This window comes from Zootermopsis nevadensis, unplaced genomic scaffold, assembly GCF_977971745.1.
Source record: "Zootermopsis nevadensis isolate Lab colony 2312 unplaced genomic scaffold, Znev_1.0 Znev_ptg000017l, whole genome shotgun sequence".
NCBI classification, from domain to species: Eukaryota; Metazoa; Arthropoda; class Insecta; order Blattodea; family Termopsidae; genus Zootermopsis; species Zootermopsis nevadensis.
Window position 1 is genome coordinate 6,551,857 of NW_028259149.1, and position 6,000 is coordinate 6,557,856.

Here is a 6,000-nt window from a genome sequence, read left to right on the forward strand (position 1 = left end):
GACGTAGTTTTCTTTTGTGTAAAATACGAAGGGGAGATGAGAATATGTTGAGCAAACAGCAGCGGAGAGCCGACGGAGTTGGTCTTCCAGTTCGAAGGTTGAGCGGGGGTCTAACAAATCCTCACCGTTAAAAGCAAGAGCCTTGGACTTGGTGACGCAAGTAAATATGGTGATGAACCTTAGGCTTCCATAAAAGATGGGGAATTTCTTGAATAGCTGAGCATACTATCAGCTTCTCAACAAGAGCCCTGCTCTATTTACTTTGTTGTTTAGATAAATGTTTGCTGTTATTTGTATTTTCACTCCGATCGACAAGTTATGTGGTTGCTCTGAGAACGTAAGCTGCAAGAACGGCCAACGTTATATGGCATTTCCTTTTGGATGGGCTACAGCTTGTGGTTTAGTCTACGATGACTGTTTCCGAAATATTCTAAAGTGTCGTTTCTCCGTGTACGTAAACCCAGATTGGTTATAAGAGCAGATAGATTTTGTTTATAGAACATTGAGAGAACAGAAAACCAGACGTTCTTTGTTGATAAAATCAGAATATCTACTTTAAAAAAATTGGATTTTTAAATTCTCATCCACACGCCAATGTTCCCTCCATGATACAGAATTATTCAACAACCTAACCAATACCTGTTGATGGGGTTAGTTCGAAGTCCCAAAATATCGCGTGGAATAAGTACAGACCTACCTCAGAACTGGACAGTGTACATAGGATTTTGTTACAGAGATAGCATAGGCTTGCAGGATGTACTACATGTGTTTCATGTTCGTTGTGTGAGCTCAGGAAATAATAGATCGCATTTGTTATTAACACACTTAATCATAAGGCCAATACTATACACCGTGATATTATACTTCATTTTTACATCAGATGTTTTGAAATATATCGAAGAAAATGATGGATCGTTTATAGGGGTCAGAAGGTGAGAGGTGGTCGTTTAGAAAACCCTTCCCATGAGCCCCGTAGGTGTAAATTCCTTCTTTTCTGCCTTACAAGGGAGATGCGGTCAGAAGGCCACGGAATCTCAGGTTTTGGCTCAGGTAAGACAAGGGATCCGAGTTCAGCCAAACAAGGTGCATCATAATTCCATTCCTCTTTAACTCATTTCTGTTTTAGAGTAAAATAATTAGAGACAATTTAAATAACTGGTCCTGGGGATATAAGATTGTGATTATCTTTACGAACACTACAGAACAACTTTCGAGGCTACAAAATTCAGTTAAGTCTTCTCGGGCAAACAGACGCGGCGAGTGGTAAAAAAAGAACTACCATACTATGCGGCGCTACAATCTAGAAGACAGCCATCTTCGTGGTGGGTGCAAGTTTAGGGACTGTGTACCTGACCACCAGCTGTTCTGGGGACAGGCTGTCTGTGGCGTGACAGACAAGGCTATTGCTTGGTCACAAGATTTACTGTGACAGGTCCGAAATTACTCACATCTAATCCTACAAGGTGCATCGTAAGGTTAGAAAGCTAGCGCCATCTTGATGAGTACGTACATTCTTCTGGGATGTCGCACAATGTAGTTTTGTAGAATATGACTGACGCTTCTGAGGGTAATGCCGCTTCCATCGTCAGGGCACGACTGATCTTTATGTAGAACATACCGGTTGGACGATTGGAACTTCCATTACGTTCTCGGGCGGATTTCCGTTAAATCAAAGAAAAAGAAACAATATAGAAACTCATTAAGTAGTTTTTGGTGATGAAATTTGTAAACAGGCAAGTTAAAATAAAAGTCTTCTGGATTGTTGCGTCCTGTAGTCTAGCAGATAATACTGAATTAGAGTTAGAAATAAGTTGGATGTGTATTGGATCGATGCGGCTCAGAATTGGGACCGTTGGCGTGTTCTTGTGAACAAGATAGTGAATCTTCGGATACTGTAAATGACAGGGAATGTTGAGTGCCTGAGCAGATTATCAGCTTCTCAAGGATTCTGCTTCATGGACTTAGTTACGGGTATTTGCGTAGTTAGTTCAGAAATTAACATAATCCATATGCTCCCATTTACAGATTTTCATAAAAGGAATATATTTTATTTGATGTATAAGTGGAATAATTTAAGTTTAGAATATTGACAACCAAGATCTTAATGATTTTCTTCTTCTTGGTTTAGGCGCCTTGTAGGCTCGTCGGTAGAGGCTATCGTTTCGGATAAACATACCGTCTCCATTTTCAGGTCTTCTTAAAGGGCTGAAGATGGAGACAGCATGTTTCTCCGAGACCTTGGCATCTACTGACGAGTATACACGGCGCCAAAACAGAAGAAGAACACCGTCATCACTGCGGTGGAAACCTAAAATCTCAAACCAAGAACTCTTCAGCCGTATCGTAACTTGTGACACGTCCTGTGACTTCAGGCATTCTCGAAAGTGCTACTGACGACAGCCATAATCTCAGCCTGACCATTTCTCCCTCATGTAAACATCGGACTTGAATACAAGACAGACAACGGAACAACGTCAAATTCCTCTGAAGCTTTCAAAAAACGTTACTTGGTGACACGTGACATAAATTTGTCGGCACATTACTTTCGCAGTAAAATAATAAATCTTAAAATGAATTTAAACTTGCTTTACAAACCTCTTTCTTCGGAAAAGATTTTTCCCTTCTTTTCCACAGAACCCAAATTTGGTAAAGCGGTCCATCAGGTTATATCAGCGGTCTTAAAAAGGAAGTGCTGTAACCAGTCGAATTTGAAAACAATGGAGCAGACGTTTCAAACGATTCGTATTAGAATAGGAACGAGACACATTTGTGCAGGGCTTGACTGTCAGAGCGAGGAACGACGTACCGGAACTCCTGCCGGCGATGGGTTTAGAGCCTGTGGGCTCTGCACAGCATTCTACTACGTGATACAGGTATCTCGCTTCCTTGATACATTGATTTAAGATACAGGTGAACAGTCTGGGGATCACATGTTCATAATAATGACAAAGAAACATTAGGCCTGCCACAAAATTGTTTGGTCCGACCATTGTTAATTTTGCTTATGTTTCATCCCCGAAATACCACATTTTTGTCTCAATCCTCGGGTTCAAAGTCACAGTGCAGTACTAATTTCTCTTACCGATAAGAAAGAACTTGTTTTTCTGAATACAATAATCTTACGTAAACTAATTTAAAACTCCAGATAATATGTGAGTTGTGAGTAGTTAGTCCACTTCCACACCTGCTCTTGGGAGAAATATCTTACCCCTCTGCTAACTATGAACTAATATGAAGTTCGTGGAGTAATTAATGTTTTTTAACACGCTAGTAGCTTAAAACTACGCAGTAATTCCATCTGTCCGAAGTCTGTTGCTCTTACTCGGCTACTGAACGGGTCAATTTCTATCAAAGAGTGGGAATAATTTATTAATTTAAAGTGGGGAAAATAAACGTTTAATCACAGAATGGCACAGACGGTTGTGATGAGGTACAGCTTCCTTCTTTTACGTCCTTTTGGTCCTTCTTGAGTCTTTAAGACAACAGTCCCGAGCGACTGATGCATCCGTATTGTAGACAAACATCTTAAGAAGCAAGCCGGGCCCGGTACGTGTTTGTATAATACTGGTAGAAGTTTACCGACGTTTTAGAGGTGCTTGCTGCCTCCATCATGAAGGCGATGATCCAGCGTTTAGCAAGAACATACTGCCTTCATGTTTAGGGTTGAAAATGGAAGGTGGAGACAGTATATTCCTCTAAAACGTTGGTACCCATACATAGATCATGACTTCCTTTTGTGTTGGTAATTTTAAATATGGGAGCTGTATGAATTACTGCTTACATTCACACTTGCAACAGACAATTAAATAATTCATTATTGTTATTGTTGTTAAATGAAAGGGCTTGTTACTCGGAAGCAGCAAACGGCCATGTATCAACCTTAGTCCTGGTCACGCAATCCATAACACTGCAGCAAGGGGATAAGTCACAGCCACTACACACTTGCTTTTGAGTAAAGACCTTTACCCCGAAACCAGCTAAATACCAGGTCACAGACGAAGACCCTAACTTACGATCGAGGGTGTCCTAATGCGCTGCTTTGTCAGGACTATCGCACACCTCGTGGGGCGGTGATAGGTGTGTGTGTGGAGCAGCGGAGGAATGATAATTAGAGGGAAGAAACCGAAGGACTCCGAGGAAAAGCTGCTGCAATACCACTTAGCCCACAACGAATTCATCCTGGCCGGTAATACAGCCCGCAGCTAATTATATGTTTAATTTCGCTGACTGACTAAAGAACTTTCTGATAGTGTAACCAGGAGGTTTACTATCTCAAAGACCATTACGTGTGCATGGGCACGACCCTCAGCTAATTCTATCCACAATTCTTCCCGCCCTTAAATCAATCTTAATGTTTTCCTCTCATCTCCTTCTGTGTCTTCCAAGTTAACGTTTTCCAGATGATGTCCCTATCAGAATTCTGTATAAATGTTTTGCCTCCCCGATCAGAGCTTCATTTCAGCCGAAAGTAACCTTTCTTTTGCTCCCATCACGTCACTAGATCGCATGTTCTTAAACATTAAATTCCTTCATACTGAAAAGACGAATTTTGTAAATGTGCCACACGTTTATTTCAGAGCCGCTTACACACAGAATATTCGAAATATGCAGAAGCAAAAGAAAAGAAAGACTGGAAGAAAACAGAGTGAAATAAGGAAAGTAAAATAAACAGATCTGCCAATTCAATAAGAGAGGAGCACGAGTCTGATCTCAGTCCGCGGGCCTGGATGTACAGTATCTGATGTAAAGATTTCACTTTGAGAATTAACAAATCAGACTTGTTATTTAAATGTAACATATGTCAGTTTAGCACCAAGTTTTGCCTACTGTGTGTCGTGTTGTACTGTAGATGAATGAAGAGCGGATATACTGTGCTGGATTGAGTTGTGTGTCCCGTGCCGTAATTAACAGCTACTGTGTATTGTAACTGAGACATAGGACGGACTCGCCTGATGCACGCGAACAATGAACAATCAAAAGTGTGCATGTTTTGTTCTGGAGCTTAGAATTATATGCCTCATAATTTATCTCCTTGTTAAATGCACAAGATAGAGGGTAGAAATTTACGGCAATACGTTTATCAGTGATTTGCTAACTGGCAACCAGCCATATATTAGCACGTGGAGTATAAGCGTGTTTTAGGAAACTAAATTCATAACTTCAGCCCTATGATAGAGACAGTATGTCCCTCCGAAATGTTGTCAGGCAGCCAAAATTCTACACAGCGCAACTACGTAGAAGACCTCCATCTTAGCCTACTTTACGCAGCCGTGAAAGCAACAGAGCACACTTCTCACTATTTGTATCACGACAGCAAGGACTGAAAAGGAAAGAAATTTGCATCGATTGGTCGTAATGACATAAGGACTTCCCACCAGATTACGGACCAAGTTACTGAAAATACATACAAAACAACAGGTTAAATTGTGTTTTATACATAAAATTTATTATTCATTTCATCAACGGGACAATTATATAAAGAGTAAAAGACACAAACAAGTTTTGGACAAGCAAACTGTTTCGAATTTACGACGGAAATTCATTATAAGTTTTGTCAGTAGGCCTACAGACTGTGCTGCATACAGTAAGCCCCTGTGTAAGAGCCAACCTAAAAGATATAGAAAGAGGTGGGAGGAAGCTGTTAAAATAGGAACTTAGAACATTTGTTTATGTGGCTTTGAATTGGTTTAAACTAAATCAAGATCGAGGGCAAAAGTGTGCATTCTAGGATGTGGTATTGAACCTTTGCTTCTCGTTAGCAAATGGGTGGTGTCTGTTTCCACGTTGAGATGGTGAGGAAAAGTTCGTTAGGTTGTCACAAAGAACAAGTCGGATGCCTTTTATGTCACTGACTTTAGTGTGTTATGTCTTAAAAAAATGTCATAAATACATACAAAACTTAAGACGATCCAGAATTTTCGTAGATTGGTTGACATTTTAAAAACATAAATGAATCAATGCCCAGGAATACGTACGTTTAGAAGGCTTCCAAATTTGAGA